General features: G+C 51.5%; 1 long non-coding RNA gene across 1 annotated transcript in view; it reads right to left on the reverse strand.

The window, feature by feature from the left end:
- The window catches only part of LOC140409486 (uncharacterized), a 120,010-nt gene extending 102,893 nt beyond the window's left edge, over nucleotides 1–17,117 (reverse strand). The window contains exon 1 of the long non-coding RNA XR_011940353.1: nucleotides 16,873–17,117. This is a non-coding gene — a long non-coding RNA (uncharacterized lncRNA). The remainder of the gene's footprint in view (nucleotides 1–16,872) is intronic.
- Between the last annotated feature and the right edge of the window lie 321 nt (nucleotides 17,118–17,438).

Genomic DNA, 17,438 nt, shown 5'->3' on the forward strand with positions numbered 1-17,438 from the left:
GGATCTGTCTGCGCTGGCTCCAGAAAATGTTGTTCGCGTCCAGTTGCTTGAGGGAGGCTGGTCAGCCCCAGCTGTTGTCGTCAGACAGGCTGCCCCCAGGTCTTTCATTGTGCAAATGGCTGATGGCTCCATTCTACCGCGCAACAGGAGGGCACGGCGCAAAGTTCCCTGCCCACCACCTGACCGCACTTCTCAGGACATCTCGCCCCACGAGGCCACAGAAATGGCAGCAATCCCGCCTGTCCAGGTGCCGGCATCCCCCCCTCCACCTCTGAGGGGATCAACAAGAATTTGTCGCCCGCCACAAAGACTGAATCTATAGACTTAAATCTTGTAAATTTTGTTCAGTTTGCTCTGTATCTGCACGATAGTCACCTTCCCATGTACATATGTTCATTCACTCACCACTTGTACATAGTCATGCATGTATATATATCGCCACATTCCAAAATTTACTTCAAAAAGGGGAGGTGTCATAATATCCACTCATGTATATAATGAGATGCAGACAGGCAGTGATTGACACACAGGATAACCAATGAACACACACGACACAGAACAACCAATCACCAGACAGGACGCCACCACTATAAAGCCCACAGGGCATTAAGACTCTCTCTCTCTCACAGGACACAGCTACTGAGATAGTTAGAGTGCACAAGCCAGTGAGCACCATCTCCATGTGGTAGAGAGCTAGTCTGGTCAAGCCAGTAGGAGGTTATCAGTTAGATTAATAGAGTGTCAACCCACAGCAGACTATGTACAGCAATCAGCAAGTTCAATAAAACAGTGTTGGACCATCTCCTGTGTCGGAAGCCTGTTTCTAGTTTCACTGCATCCAGTTACAGTCAACGTTGAACCAATTCATTTAACACATCATGCACCAGTACATGAGCTTGGGCGGGGGGGGGGGGGGGTGGGGGCTAAGGCGCTTTATTGTTCCAGCAACTCCCCTGCGGGAGTCACAAGCACTGCCTCACCAGCTCCTCCTCCCTCGGCGTGCCTGATGGCCCCCAGGCTACTCCTTGGGTTGGGGAAATGACCGGAGAAAACACCGGGGCTCCCCCGCCACCTGGCACTGCCAGTCCTGGAGGCCTGTTCTCGTTTCTCCCAGGGTCTCTATGCTCGCGGCCATGGAGTACAGGGGCTAGGCGGCCTCCCTCTGGGACTGTGCTCAGGTCAGCCGGCGCCCAGGCAATGCCACCGACGCCCTCAGCCATGACCCTGCTGTGAGTGGGACAAGCTCTGGAGTGCCACTGCGGTGTCCAGGTGGCCCTGGTAGATGGCTGACTGAGACAGGGCTGCTCTGTCCTGTACCTCAGCCACCGCCCGCACAGATTACTCCAGGCCTTGGACATCCTGACCCGTGGCCACTACCTTTGACCCAAGGCCTCCACCATGGATGCCACGCATGCGGTTTTGGCCTGGGTGGTAGGCATGGTCAGCACCGCCTTCTACCCCTGCTGGAGGTTGGACTCCTCCTCCAGGTGTGACGGAAAGTCGGTGTTGTTCCCTGAGTGGTGCTCTGGGGTGGCTCTGGCTGGCGTTTGGCGGCTCTCGTCACTTTCCTTTGCTCCCTCGTCGCTGGAATCTGCTTGTGGTTGGGGTCGAGGGACACCAGAAGGGCCTGCCTTGTCACCAGGTGATCCTTCAAGGCATGATTGGATCATGCGTTGGGGTGGTGGGTGGTGTGGGGAAGGTGGGATGGGAGAGGTGTTGGAAGATGGAGTGGTGTGGGGGTGGTGTGGAGGTGGTGAAGGGGTGGTGAGGGGGAGGTGGGATGGTGAGGGAGTGGTGAGAGGGAAGTGGGATGGGAGTTGTGCCAAGGGTGCCTTAGGAATACCGCACCTCAGCGGGTGCTCACCATTGGGCCTGGGCTCAGGTGCCAATGTCGACTTTCGCCTCGACGACTGCCTTCTCTCTGGGCCCACAGACCAGGTGCAGTGCCCGCTGCTCTGTGACGGAGAGGGGTCGCAGGTCTAGCAGTCCCCTGCAGGCTTCTCTCTCTCTCTGCGGTTATGCGCCACCTTCTCTTGAGGGGTTGGGGATGGAGTGGAGACAGAAAGCACACATTGTTAGGCAGTCAGACGCATGCAGCACAGGGGTGTACAGGCGGGGTTGGGCAGGCGGTGGCCTTTGTGGCCAAGGCACTCAACCATGGCGGCCGGTATAGATGCTGGCATGTGGTGCAGTGTGGAGTGCGCGCTTATTGTAGCTGGGTGGGATTTGGTTGCCTTCCGGTAGTGGGGGGTGCGGTTTCCTGGTGTCTGAGAAGGGGGTTGGTGCAAGAGGCACGGTGCTACCTATTCACCCTGGCCGCCCTGAGGAGGTTGTGCAACTTTCTCCGGCACTGCTGTCTGAGCCTGGCGGTGGGGCCCATCACCACTGCCACCTGCACCCAGACCCAGTGTACGCCAGCTGGTGGCAACCTCGTTCTCACCCCAGGGAACAGGGTGGCCCGGCCCTCCTGCATGTCGTCCAGCAGGGTCTTGAGCTCTGCGTCCACACCCTGGGGTGCCATGCTCCGTGCTGCCATCTTGTTGGCTAGGATGAATGTGTGTGGGGAGTGGAGTGCTGATATGCGGCTGCAGCTTGTCAGCCGCCCGAGTGGCAATCCCGACACCGTCGAATCAGACATCGGTTTTCATTGGAATCGCTCGAATTCCATGTGGCACTGGTGCTCGCCCATTAACGGTTCATGAATTGTTCCGGGACCAGCGGCGGCAACTTAGTTCTCGTAGAAGTCCACCGATTCAGTCTCGGCATCAACACTTTGGCAGGATTCTCCGTTTCGGAGACAATGGGTGGGATTCTCCGTTGCCTGATGGCGATATCGTAATCGGCAAATGGGCGAAGAATCGACTCCAACGCCCAAATCGGGGCCGTCGCTGGTCAGCCATACTCCGCTGGCGTCTTTGCGTTGCACGCCGCGCGCCGTTGCAACTGTGTTGGTGCGTTATTGGCCAGCTCTCCCGCGATGCTCCGCCTCCGATGGGCCAAGTTCCCGACAGCGCAGCACATGTGTGGTCTCAGCCGTACGGGAAACCGGCGTGGTGGCTGCGGACTGTGTCCAGCGCCGCCACACTAGGCCGGAACACTGGTGCGTTTGTCGAGCCTGGGCGCAGGTGGCAGAGGCAGTGAGCGCCTCCAGCAACACCGTCCAGATGTACCAGGAAGAACAGCACAACCTTCTCAGGTCGGCCAGGGTGAGTAGGCAGCACTGTGCCCGTCCCACACACCAGAAACCCGACCCCCCCTACACCATCCCTGAGACACTCACCTCGGTTGGCCATGTTAGTGAAGAGACTCCTGGGCCATTCTCTGATGCGCACCACACATGTGACCCGGTACATCAGGTGGAGGTAGGACCTCCTGAGGGAGCTGACGGTCGGAGGACAGGCCAACCCAAGGAACGAGCTGCCTTCCAGACGGGTCTCGGGTCTCTGGAACTGACAGTCCCATCGAGTGTGGAGATGCAGTCACAGAGCCAGGGACTGCATGACGGGCTGTCGGTGAGTATCCAGCACCTGCGGGCGTAGTTGGAGGAGTCCAACCGCGTGCAGCAGCAGAAGGTGGTGCTGACAATGCCGCCCAGGCTAACACCGCATGGGTGGCGATCGCGGTGGAGGCATTGGGGGGCGACGATTTTGGCTATGGGTCAGCATGTCCAATACATGGGGCATTCTGTTCAGACACTGGCCGAGGCCCAGGGCAGGATTGCCGGCTCACAGGCAGCCATGTGCCAGAGCCACTTGGACACTGCAGTGGCGCTCCTGAGTGTGGCCCAGTCACAGCTTATCATTGCTGAGAACGTCGACGGCATTGCCCAGGCGCTGGCTGACATGGTGCAGACACAGAGGGAGGTGGCCCAGACTGGGCATATCATGGAAGAATCCAGCTGAGCAGAGAGGGCCATGCCACCGGGACACCCAGCAGCCGGTGAGCCCATTGAGGCCCGGTCGCCCCAGAAGATGCCCGCCAATGGGGACCCTTGTCGATGGGCAGGAATCAAAGCAGGCCACCTCCACTCCTGCTGTGCCATATGGGGATCCACCTAGATGTAGCCTTAGGGCCCATAAGGCCAGAAAAGTAGACACCAGTTAAGTTGGCATGGGTGCAGGGCACAGTTTAGTTATAGGGGCTAATGCACAAACCTGTATATATTTGTTCGCAACAAACACATGTTACCACTGTTACAACCTGCCTCGGTGCTCTGTCTGATGGGTGTGAGGGGTGGGCTGGCCTTGGCTGACCGGGGGGGGGGGGGGGGAATGGGCAGACAACTGGGGGGGGGGGGGGGGGGAGGAATGGGCGGACCCTGGGTGGCCCGTGCTCCTCACCCTCCTCCCCCCACCCCCGACCCTCCCCACCACCGCCACCCCATGGATCCGATGGCACTATGTGATGGAATGGCCAGCTCGCACGCAGGGATCACCCAGGTGGATGATGGAAAGTGAACCGTGGGCAGGAGGCAAATGTTGTCGTACACACCAGAGCTCATCGCAGAGCAGGTTGTCATCATCCTCCATCCCAGGGCCCACACCCTGTAGTGCGGCAGGTATGTATCACGGAGGGCTTTGCACGCGGGGAGTGGCTGGGGTGGGAAGCGAGGAGGTGTGGGGTTGGGATGCGGTGTCCGCGCCCCTGGCCAGGCCCCCCCCCCCCCCCCCACCCTCCCCCCACTTCAGGTCAGTGAACCTGAAGTGATCCAAGCGGCCCATCACGTTGGCCCAGGAGCACACATCGTGCGGCCTTGCGTGCCTGCCTGGACTCCATGTTCTGCCCACCGCAACCTCCTCATTGGACGAGGCCTGGCCTTCCTCCTCCTCCTCCAGGATGTTACCCCTCTGCTGCGTGATGTTGTGGTGGACACAGCAGGCAGCCTTGATGGGGCGGCCCTCTCAGCATCATACTGGAGGGCCCAGGCACCTGAATCGCATCTTCAGGAGGCTAAAGCACCGCTCGATCACGCCCCTGGTCGCTTTATGGGCATTGTTGTAGCAGGCATGGGTATGTGCACGTTCATCGAGTGGAACCCCTTTCGGTTTGTGTAGAGCGGCCTGTCATTTGGAGCTGCTCGTAGGGGGGCATGCACCCTGTCGATCACCTCCCGGACCCGGGGCATCCAGGCGATGGCGGCGAACCTCGCTGCCCGGGCATCCTGGTGCGCTCGGTCCACATTGAAATAGATGTATTGATCCGCTTGGGCATAGAGGCCTCCATGATGACACGGATGCACCATTCGGTGCCTGCAAGGACCCCGTCACATAAAGGTTCAGGGCGACCATCACCTTGACGGCCACCAGGAGCGGGTCTCCTCCCCCATACCCCCGCAGTGCCAGTTGAGCCATCATCTGGCAGATATGTCTCATTGTCTCTCTGCTCAGCTGGAGTCTTCCATGATATGGCCAGTCTGGCAGGTCCTCAAATGACAGATGCTGTTGGTACACACAAAGCCTCATGAGGCGCCTCCTTGACACCTCCTCCTCCTCGGTCTGTTGGGTGGCTTGCTCTCCACCCTGGGTGGTTGCCACCTGCCCCTTTGCAGCCTACTCCACTGCTGCACACACCACTGCAGCCCGCTCTGCTGCTGCACGCGCTGTTACCGCAGCTTCCTCCTCCTCGAGCAGCGCCCACTCATACAGCCTGTCCACTGTGTTTTGTCCTGCTCACAGGAGTACTGCACTGGGTGAGACACATTAGAGCAGGTGTCTGCTGAAATTCCTGAGAAATCTTTGTGGGCAGCAGCCAGTGAGGTAAATCCAGGCCATTTTGAATTCCTGAGCTCCCACACAGTCATTTTGCCAGAAGTGCTGTAGCACACCTGTTTTTCTATGCACCATGGAGATCTCCACTGCGAAAGTTGCAGTGGCAGATCTGGAGCAACTCCAAGGAATTTCCTGGTCCAGCTCTCAAGTCTGTTACGTTTCTGCTAGAATTGTGGTGGAATCCAGGAATGTTCCTGCTAAATTTCATGGCCTATACCTTCTTTTTTCATGGTTATTGAAGTGTTGGGTGCTCTGAGGTACAGACGAACCAACACGGTTGCGATTGGTACAACGCAGTTTTATTCCATGAAACTATTTATACATCAGACTTGGTGCTCAGCACGTTGTGACTGTGTGAGTGTCTTGCTGTGGGGTCCTGGTCCTGTGCCGTCTCCAGATGGACTGCCCAGGAAGTGTTGTGTTTTTTGTTTTATACTGTGTCTTGTCTGTGATTGGCTGTCGTGTTATGTGTGCTAATTGGTCCGTTGCTCTGTCTATCATTATGTATGTGTTATGATGTATGTTTGAATATCATGACATCCCCCTTTTTTACAAGATTATGTGCCTACGTGGTTATAAATATAAATGTGTCCTGAGTGCAGCTAAATGTGTGTGTGTGCGTAATATTTACATCATGTACATGGGGCTTAACTATATACAAGGGGCGATGTCAGGTGTGACATGCTAACGAGGTTGTACCATAACAAAAAGAACAACGTGGAAATTTGGAACGATCAAACGGATGCCTGTAACGAGAAAACAGAGTCGTGTTATAAAACAGTGGTTGCAAAAGTTCAACGTGTGAACAGTCTCACATATCCAGTCTAGTAGGTGGGCGACGAATTCGGGTTGACCGTTAGGGTGGCACTCCATTCATCGCCCAGATTGATGGTGTTGACCCGGTTCGCATCAATGACCGCAACCCGGAGGACGTCTTGGTCATCTGTGTCATCGGTGTGGAGGCTGAATGGTCCGCACGTTCCTGCGAGGTTGTCGGAGATGTGGAAGATCAACAGGTTGAGCCGCTCGACAGCAGGCAGCGTAGTGGCCCATCTTGCCACAGCGTAGGCATTGTCGGGTTTTTGCAGGACATTGCCCTTTTAAATGTGCAGCTCCACAGTTGCCGCACGTCGTGACGTCATGGCGTTCGTTACGCCACTGCGCATGCGCAGTTCGGTCTTGCGTCGGGCGCACCTGCGCAGCATGTCCCTCAGTGTTGCCGTAGGTTTTGGCGCGCACAAACGCGGGAGGCCTTGAAAAGCGCGCGAAACGGCCGCCCTCGTCTGGGCCGCGGGCCGGGAGAAACTCGATTGCCTGGACGCGTTCGGCCTCGTGGGTGGCCTGGCTTGCCGATTCAGTCGCGTGGGACCCCCTCCGTGCTGATTCGGTCGCCTGAAATTGGGCATAGCGGCTAGTCGCATTCTCATGCAGGACACAGGCTTCAACTGCAGATGCTAAGGTCAGGCCTTTTATTTTTAGAAGCTGCTGGCGTAGGCCGCTGGAGTCAATGCCAAAAACGATCTGGTCCCGGATCATGGACTCTGAGGTGGTGTCATAACCGCAGGACTGCGCGAGTATGAGGAGGTGCATCAGGAAGGACTGAAAGAGCTCATCCTTACCTTGCAGGCGCTGCTGAAAGACATACCTCTCAAAGCTCTCGTTGACCTCAACGTTGAAGTGCTTGTCGAGCTTGAGGAGGACCGTGTCATACTTAGCTTTGTTCTCGCCTTCCGCGAACACCAAGGAGTTGTATACATCGATGACGCGCTGACCTGCGGTAGTGAGGAGCATGGCAATCTTTGTTTCGTCCGAGGCGCCCTGTTTTTCATTGGCTTGCATGAAGAGTTCGAAGCACTGCTTGAAGAGCGTCCAATTTGTGCCCAGGTTCCCAGCGACTTGCAACGGCTGCGGTTTGTTGAGGGTGTCCATGGCTTAGGATGGCAGATTTGCTGGTAGGTATCGATTCACTCCTGGTATCATGAAGTATTGGGTGCTCTGAGGTACAGACGAATCAACACGGTTGCGATTGGTACAACGCAGTTTTATTCCATGAAACTATTTATACATCAGACTTGGTGCTCAGCACGTTGTGACTGTGTGAGTGTCTTGCTTTGGGGTCCTGGTCCTGTGCCGTCTCCAGATGGACTGCCCAGGAAGTGTCGTGTTTCTTGTTTTTCCTGTGTCTGCTCTTGTCTGTGATTGGCTGTCGTGTTATGTGTGCTAATTGGTCCGTTGCTCTGTCTATCATTATGTATGTGTTATGATGTATGTTTGAATATCATGACAGTTATCATATCTCTTCCAGAAGCCTAAGATACGCGGCAAGATAATAGGCAACATGTACCATGCTGGAGCACGCACCTGATATTTACCAGCACTGGAGTGTAGAGGAGAAGATGGCCTGGGGTTCAGCAGCACTGAGGGCAATGGTCTCTGATGCATTGAAACGTTTTGTCTCAAGGTTTGGTCAATTTTGGGTAATGTCCTTGATGTTTGATGGCACTACAATGGAGGTTATAGCAGTTTTCATGTGAAACATTTTTGCTTCAATGTGCATCAATAATTGAGATTACAGTCCCTTTGTTTTCTTTACCCAGTGCAGCTGGATCAATATAAAGCCAGCATGGTGTGTATTCATTACATAGATTGACATAGGTCTGCATTGACATTTACAGCACACTGCTCAGCGCCATAGGTCTAGCAAGTATTTATGCTCCAACAAAACCCCCTCCTGCCTTATTTCATCTCACCCTATTAACATATCCTTCTATCCCTTTTTCATCATGTATTTTTCTCGCACCTACTGAAACGTATTTATGCTATTCACCTCAACTATTCCATGTGATAGTGAATTTCACATTTTCACCCCTCTGTGAAGAAATAAGCTTTTTCTGAATTCCAAATTGAATTTATTACTGACAATCTTCTATTTTTGGTTTTGGCCTCCCCCAGAAGTGGAAACCTCGGGTTGGATTCTCCGTTTGGAAGACTGTGTTTTCCAGCCAGAGTTGTTTCGCTTCTGGTTCCCAACTCTAGTGCAAATTTATGCATGGCGTGGAGCCTCAGAGTTAAGTGCTTTTACATCTCCTTTTTTGCAGCAGAAAGCACTTAACTTGTTTAGAGTGGTCAGGAGCTGTCAATCATGGCTAAATGTTTATAAACATTGCAGATAGGGTCACAGCATGGTACTTGAGATGCATTTAAATGTGAAGAGAAACAAAAATAAACAATCCAGACACCTGGCTGTCTGGAAGCTATTACCCTGTCAATTCCAGCCTACTAAAAGCTATTGAACTTTGAAAGTGAATAGAAGCCCTTGCAGATCAAAGGATCTGAGGGGGTTTAAAGCCTTGTGATGTGCTTTGACTTTCTAATAGCTGCTGCTTTCTACATCTCTGTCTGAAGCAGCAGATGTAAGGGATAGGCGTGTGGAAAGGCAGTGATTCCTCACTTTTTTTGCCTGGACTGCTCTTTAGCTCACAGGCAGGGGTGACTGATGGTGGGGTCTCTGTTATGGGGGTCTCTGATATGGCGGGGGGTGCGGTTCTCTGATATAGGGGTCTCTGATATGGAGGTTTCTCGGATATAGGGGTCTCTGATATGGGGGAGTCTAATGGGGGTCTGATGGGGGTCTCTGGTGGGGACTATGATGGGGATCTAATAGGGGTCCGATGGGGTCTCAGTTGGGTGGATCTGTTGGGGTGGTCTGATGGACGGTCTGATGGGGGCTGGGGTGGGCAGGATTTGCATTGTGGGGGAAGGGAACCCTCCGATAGACTTATGGGCACCTACCTTAAATACTTACCCCCTTGACCCATCGCAAAGTCCACGCATCAAGAACACGCTGGCAAAATCATGCACCAAACACGCCCGTGTGAATCCTGGCCCAGAAAGTCAGAGTATCATGGAGGCGTGGTGAATCCAGCGTCCAGCCCATTAATAGGATGCAATTGGGTTCAAATGACCCATTTGCAACCACCCACGAGTGTGGGATGCGAGCCTCGATGCTGCTGCCAGCGGGGGACCTGAGCATCGGAACGGGATCAGCACCGTTTTGTCCCCAACACCAGATTCTCCGCAGTGTCCGGTACATCTATCCTATTAAAGCCTTCATCATGCATGTGGTCGCGCCAAAATTCTCTATCAGTTTAACATTGCTTTTGAATTCTGTTCCTACTTTTATGCTTTGCTTGTACTTTTGGTGGTTTTATTAATCTTTAACGATCTGTAACCCTGGATTTACATCTTAACCCTATCTTGACCTTTAAGGCCCCTCCCTTAATGCCCCCCTTCAGGCCCCCCTGCATGCTCCCCCAATTCTTCACCCCCCCCCCCCCTTTATGGTCCTGCTCCTTCTCAGGCCCCACCCCTAGGCAGTTTCCCTGAGGACCCTGGCACTGCCCACCTGCACCCAGGCCCCTTGGCACCTTAGCAGTGTCAGGCTGTTGGCAGTGCCAGGGTGCCAGGTTGCAGTGCCGGGGCACTGCCCTTGCCTTGTCCCCGATCACCCAGGGCCTCCAATGGCCTCCGAGCCACCCAACATGGTCATCACATCTGTCTCCATTGATGGAGGCCAGTAGTGATTCCCGTTGGTCTCACGGTGTGCCGGTGGGGGCGATGAATCCCGGACGCCGGGAGGCTCAGGTTGAAACCCAGAAATGTATATTTAAATGAGATTAAGTACTCATTTAAATATGCGAGTCTGGTTCGCGCTCAGCGAGGCTGTGAACCAGGTTGTATCTGGTGCCGCGGGCCGGGAGCATCATGCTCTGTTCGTCACCCGGCACGAACCACGTATAGGGGCTCTCTTGCTATTCTTCGGGAATAGTGGGAGGTGGGCGCAACATGAGGGGAGGGGGAAAATCGTGTCCACTATCTCATTCTTAACTGTATTGAAAGCAATTTGCCATGTACACACCATTTCTCACATGTTAATGTCGTCTTGTATTTTATCGCAATCCTCCAAAGTATTAACTCTGGCTCCCAATATGGTGTTACCCATAAACTTTGATATTTGTGGTGGCAGATACATTAACAGCATTCAAAAGACATCTTGACAAATACATGGATAGGATGGGTCTAGAGGGATACGGCACTAGGAAGTGCTGAGGGTTTTGGCCAAGGGTGGTATCATGACCGGTACAGACTTGGAGGGCCGAAGGGCCTGGCCTGTGCTGTATTGTTCTTTGTTCTTTGTTTTTGTTCAATCCCTGATTCCAAATCATTTATAATTATAAATGGTGAGCAATGGTGACAATAAATGGTCCCAGTACCAAGCCCTGTGAAACCATCCTCTTTCTGTCTTCCTCCAGTCTGAGGAACTATTTTTCACCCAGAGTACCAATCTCCTGGTTAATTTGCACTTTTCTATCCATTCTGCTGTTTGACTCCACGAGCTCTGACCTTCGTCATGAGTCTACTCTGCAGCACTTTATCAAAGGCATTTTGAAAGGTCATGTAGATTACAGTCGCTGCATTATCCTTTCTGTTATTTCTTCAAAGTATTCAACAAGGCTGATCACGAATGAGCTTCACTCTTCAAATCTGTGCTGACTGTCCTTTATTATAATTCAGTTGTTAAATCCATTTTCTCCGAGGTTTTTACCTTTTGGACCGCATTCTTTCACAGGTTTTCCGGCTCCGAAACGTACTTTAAATGGAGGGCCATGTGAAGGTTGCTGTCTCCCATACTCCTCTTGTTTTCCTGTGCTGGCACACATTGAACCTCCTGATGCCCACAGGAAAATCATCCTCCTTACAGAGCTCCACCAGCTGACACCTAACATAGCTCTCCCACTGATATGAGACCTCAGAAAGAAAACCTACGCACTCATCTGAAATAGCGGAGTCGCTACAAGAACACACTCACTCCCCTACAAACTGACAATCGCAATCTCGTGGACGCTTCTCCTGATTGAGGGAAAACCTCACCAGCCAGAACTTGGTAACTGGCCCAACCAGTGAAATCCTAGATTTCAACTTCCAACGGAAAATCTAGACAACCTTCAACCACCTGGGGTGGCACGGTGGCACAGTGATTAGCGCTGCTGCCTCACAGCACCAGGGGCCCAGGTTCGATTCCAGCCTTGGGGGACTGCCTGTGTGGAGTTTGAACATTCTCTATGCGTGGTTTTCCTCCGGGTGCTCTGGTTTCCTCCCACAGTCCAAAGGTGTGCGGGTTAGGTTGATTGGTCATGATCAGTGCAAGGGTTTACGGGCATAGGACGGAGGACTGGTCCTAGGTAGAGTGCTCTGTCAGAGAGTTGGTGCAGACTCAGTGGGTTGAATAGCCTCCTTCTGCATTGTTGGGATTCTAAGGCTTGGTAATGGACCAGGGAAGAGGCGGCCATTTTCTCCACAAGTGGAATATGAGGAACAGCTCAAATTGTGACTGTGGCCATCCAAGTTTGACTATCATTCATATACTGATCTCCTGCCTTAAGAAATCCATTCCTGGTGGCATCACAGCCATTCACAGTGTACCAGCTGAAAATGTTGAATGGATTGTTCACCTCAACATAAATTGCTTCCCCAGTCATATAAGTAAAAATAAAGGTGTTCGATGTTTTTCAAGGACATCTTTGAATAAATATTCTAATGCTGACTACCGACATTAAGCTAACTAGTCCTATTCTCCTGTTCTTTCCACATAGTGCTGCAATTGTCTTCCCTTCAAGTATTTACTCAATCTCCTTTTACAAATTACTATTGAATCTGCCTCCACCACCCTTTCAGACAGTGCATTCAAGATCAAAACAACTCACTGCATCAAAAAAAATATCTCTATCGTACTTTTGGCTCTTCAGCCAATTACCTTATTAGGTAGAACATCATGGGCGGGATTCTCCGACCCCCCCCCCCCTCCCCCCCCCCGCCGGTTCGGAGAATTGCTGGGTGGTGGCGTGAATCCCGCCCCGCCGCTCCGATGCCTGCTGCCGATTTCTCCGACGCCAGCTGCCGATTTCTCCGACACCGACTGCCGGTTTCTCTGACGCCGCTTTTTTGGCGGGGGCGGGGATCGTGCCACGCCGGTCGGGGCCGCTGCCGCAGCGATTCTCCGGTCCCCGATGGGCTAAGCGGCCGCCCGTTTTCGGCCAGTCCCGCTGGCGTGGATTAGACCAGGTCCGTTCCGGCGGGACCAGGCTTTGGGGGCGGCCTGCGGAGTCCTCGGGGAGGGGCGGGGGGATCCAGCCCCAGGGGGGGGCCCCCACGGTGGCCTGGCCTGCGATTGGGGCCCACAGAACTGCGGGCCGACCTGTGCCGTGGGGGCACTCTTTCCCTCCACGCCGGTCTCTGTAAAGCTTCGCCATGGCCGGCGCAGAGAAGAACACGCTGGCGCTCCTGCGCATGCGCCAACTCGCGACGGCTGGCGGAGGCCCTTTGCCACCGGTTGGCACGGTGGCAACCACTCCAGCGCCGGCCCAGCCCCCGGTGGTGCGGAGGCACCTTCCGGGCAGCCCATATGTTTGCGGTTTTCGTATACATATCCTCTGCTTACTGGAAATGTTCAGCAGTGTTGTTTTACCTTGAAAAAAGTTTCCAAAGTGTACCCTCTAGATCTAAATCTTCTCCTAATTCTTTGAAGGAACAAATAAATGGGTAAATATTGGGCAGAATTCTCTGGCCGTTTGCTGTCAGAGGGATTTTCCGCTCCTGCCGGAGCACATCCCTGCCTGCGGGTTTCCTCGCGGCGTGGGATGGTTTCAATGGGAGAATCCCAGCCATTAGCTCTGGAAGGCCATCCTTATAATTGTGCTCACTCATGCATGCTGGGATATTCTCCTTTTTGCACATGCTCAAACTGTGATATAGTTTAGATTGTGGGAAACTGGAAATTTATTCAGCTGACAAAATCCTCGCTGGGGGAAGACCTAAACTTTTGAAGAGGATATTCTGTCAAACCACTCATTCAGCCCCCCAATAGGGGCAGCACAGTGGCACAGTGGTTAACATTGCTGCCTCACGGCGCCGAGGTCCCAGGTTTGATCCCGGCCCTGGGTCACTGTCCGTGTGGAGTTTGCAGATTCTCCCTGTGTTTGCGTGGGTTTTGCCCCCACAACCCAAAGATGTGCAGCGTAGGTGGATTGACCACACTAAATTGCCCCTTAATTGGAAAAAATGAATTGGGTACTCTAAATTTATTAAACAAAACACTTTTTAAAAGATTAAGCCCCTAATGCACAAAATACAATGATATAGGTAGGTTTAATCGTGTTATTGTGAAATTGGCTGGAATTCTCTGGCGTTGGGATTATCTTTTCCCGCTGGCAGAGCATCCCTGCTCCTGGGTTTCCCAGCGGCGGGGATAGCTTCAATGGGAAATCCCATTGACAAGCGGCCGGAAGAGAGAATCCTGCCGTCAGCAAAACGTCTGCCACCGAGAAACACACAGTTGGGGTCCGGAGAATCCCAACCATTATTTCAGAAAACTTGGGGCTAATTCTCATTGTCAGATTATCAGGTTTTTTTAAGTCATTGATGGGATGTGAGCATCGTTGGCTAGGCCAGCATTTATTACCCATCCCTAATTGTCCTTTAGAAGATGGTGGTGAGCTGCCTTCTTGCACTGCTGCAGTTCATGTGATGTACGTACACCCACAGTGTTGTTATGGAGGGGGTTCCAGAATTTTAACCCAGGGACAGTCAAGGAACAGTGATATAGCTCCATGTCTGCATTGGTGTGTGACTTGGAAGGCTTTTGGGTGTGAAGTGGCGAGTTACTGGCTGAAGAATTCCCAACCATTTCCGGTTCAGTTTCTGATCAATGGTAAGCCTTAACTATGCTGATGGTTGGAGAAATCAGCGATGGCGACGTCATTGGCTGTCAAGGGGAGACAGCCAGACTTTCTCTGTTTGAAGAGGGCCTGCACTTTTCTGACACAGTCAAGTAAAGCCATTTATCAACCCAAGCCTGAATGTTGTCCAGGTCTTGCTGCATGGGCGACAGACTGCCTTTGTGTCTAAAGAGTTGCGAATGGTGTTAAACACTCCGTAATCACCAGTGAATACCTCTATTTTAAAATACAATTGCTTTAAGATCTATCTAAAACTCAAGCACATATAGCATTCATTTTTTAAAAAGTTATTGTTAGGATGTGAATGAAGTTGATAAGGCCACATTTATTGCTCACACCTCGTTGTTCTGAGACAGTGAAATGGACCTTCTCTTTGAATTGCTGCCGCCCTCGTGATGCCAGTGTTACCAAAGTGGATGATTAACTTTTTCTGTGTCAACGCTGTGGGCAGTGGCATAATTGGTTGAGCACTGTCATTGGCAATGATGAGACCATCTAGAGGAGATTTGCATGGAACCTCCTGTGCCTTGTGTACCACTATGTTTAAATGGATATAATAAGGTTGTGGAGCTCTGACCTGTGGTTGTGGACTATTAACTATAGGCAGCTGCTTTAGATGTTGAGCGTGCAGCTGGACTTATTGTGTTTCTTTACTAGCTTAGTACTTCATTCGAACATATGCCTACTATTGTTTCTCAAATGTCTATCTACATTCTCAACTAAAACAAGATTCCTCTTCTAGCTTACAGATGCAGTAATGAGGTATATACCAGGCTATTAGATAACAATTAGACACAATTCTGTTACTGCTAAGGCCCATGGTGCCTCATAAATGCTTTGTCTGGCTATTTAGCTTGTCTTTACCATGATGATAGTGCTAGCCTACACAATAGAGGATGCCCTGACTGTGAAATCTACACAAGGACTGTGCAGTGGGTCACACTTACCAATGTTACCTTGGACAGAAGTCTAAAGCAGGTAGGTTAGTTAAAATGCGGTTAAATCGATTACATCCTCATGCTGGCGTCATGGCAACCTCACTCAGCCACGGTCTGGCGGCCAGAACTTGGGCAACTTGGTCAGTGGCAGCACTGCCAGGCCACTCCTGGTGGTAGACACTGAAATCCTTCATCCAGAGTACAAACTTGTTGCCATCATTATTCCCAAAAATATAAACTCAAATGTCACCAGATAAGGAAATTGTGCGCAGGTCAAATTTAAAAGGACGGGGCTAGTTACATGGGACTATTGTAAGGACTGGACAAAAATTCAGAGCCTTTCTAAAGAGCCTCAAAAAAGGTACCTTAACCCATTTATAGTCTTTGCCATAGCTAAAAAGACAGGAGACCCAGAGTGGCAGGTTAAGGTGAAACATATTCCTTGTGCAGAAATGAGTCTGCAGAAAAATGGCAATGCGATCAAGCTCTCAACTTTCTCTTTGGTGAATGACGTGTTAAAATAAACATCAAGGTCAATTTTGGCTGCCTTCTCCTGATATTAACAGTATATATTGGCAAGCCAAACCCCTCAATAATGACAGGGATTACAATGGGCGCGATTCAACCAAAACATTTCTAAGTGCTGCCCCAATTTAGTAATGTATATTTAAAAATTATTTTTTTTTTTTACAAATTTAGAGTTCCCAATTCTTTTTTTCCAATTAAGGGGCAATTTAGCGTGGCCAATTCACCTAGCCTGCACATCTTTTTCAGTTGTGGGGGTGACACCCACACAGACACGGGGAGAATGTGTAAACTCCACACGGACAGTGACCCGGGGCCGGGATCGAACCCGTGAGGCAGCAGTGCTCACCACTGCACCACCGTGCTGCCCCTCACTCTTTTTATAATTGATTCACGACAAAATTCTGGGATATTTGGTTGAAAGTAGGGCATCGGGGCCTTGGTTGAGAAACTAATCCCCCATTTCTAACATTGTCCTAATGGAAAAGCTGTTCCAAGGTCTGACGTTTCGAACTCAGACATGGTTATCAGACATGGTTATCAGGGACCAACTGTGTCGAAGGTCTGAGGACTGCCTATGCCAATAAATTGCTTGGTGGGGGGAGGAATGTGTGTGTGTGTGGGGGGGGGCGGGGGGCGGTGAAGGGGTAAGATCATGAAAGGTGCTTTATAAATTCAAGTTCTTCTTATACTTATAACCAAGTCCTCCATCCGTCTTATATTTATTTTCACCGCCTTGTCATTGTCACCTCCTCTCAGACTTCTGGCTCTTTCACACCCTTAAGTACTTCATTATTCATCCTGTTTCACACAGCATATATTTTGAATCCAAGCTCATTTTCCTACCTTTCCCTGCATAAACACCCTCTGCTCCATATCACAGCTCGCTTTATCTTTTGTTTCTGGGTTGTGCTTGGGAGAGGCTCCACAATAAGAAAATAATTTTCTAATCTCGTGCCTTTTTTCAGAACTGCTCCCTGTGTGTGTATCTGTCCGGTCCTGTAGCTCGATGTTTGGTAGCATTTTTTCCAACAGTTTTCTCAGTCGCTGACCAAAAGACAAGTGCTTTCAGCCGAAGCAGTCTTACGACTTTCATAATCACACAAAGCAAACTAAATAAAAACCAACAACATTAGCTGGCTTGGTGACTTGAATGGTTGAGTGAGCAACACCAAAGGGGGAGGTCGGAAGGTTTAATCCCAGGCCAATTTTACACGTAGACGTCAGCTGCCTCTGTTGGGAGATCTTTGTTCACTCATGGTTGGATTGGTAGATGGGGCGCCAGTAAGCACAGCATTCTGCTTTGGGCAAGGAAAAACCTTGACCCTTGCAGAGCCTATTTAAATAACAAACTTCTGACTGCTTCTGAATAATCATACAGCAAATTCACGGCGAGGTCTGGGTGAGCCCAG

The sequence above is a fragment of the Scyliorhinus torazame genome, chromosome 3 (genome assembly GCF_047496885.1).
Source record: "Scyliorhinus torazame isolate Kashiwa2021f chromosome 3, sScyTor2.1, whole genome shotgun sequence".
Taxonomy (NCBI): Eukaryota; Metazoa; Chordata; class Chondrichthyes; order Carcharhiniformes; family Scyliorhinidae; genus Scyliorhinus; species Scyliorhinus torazame.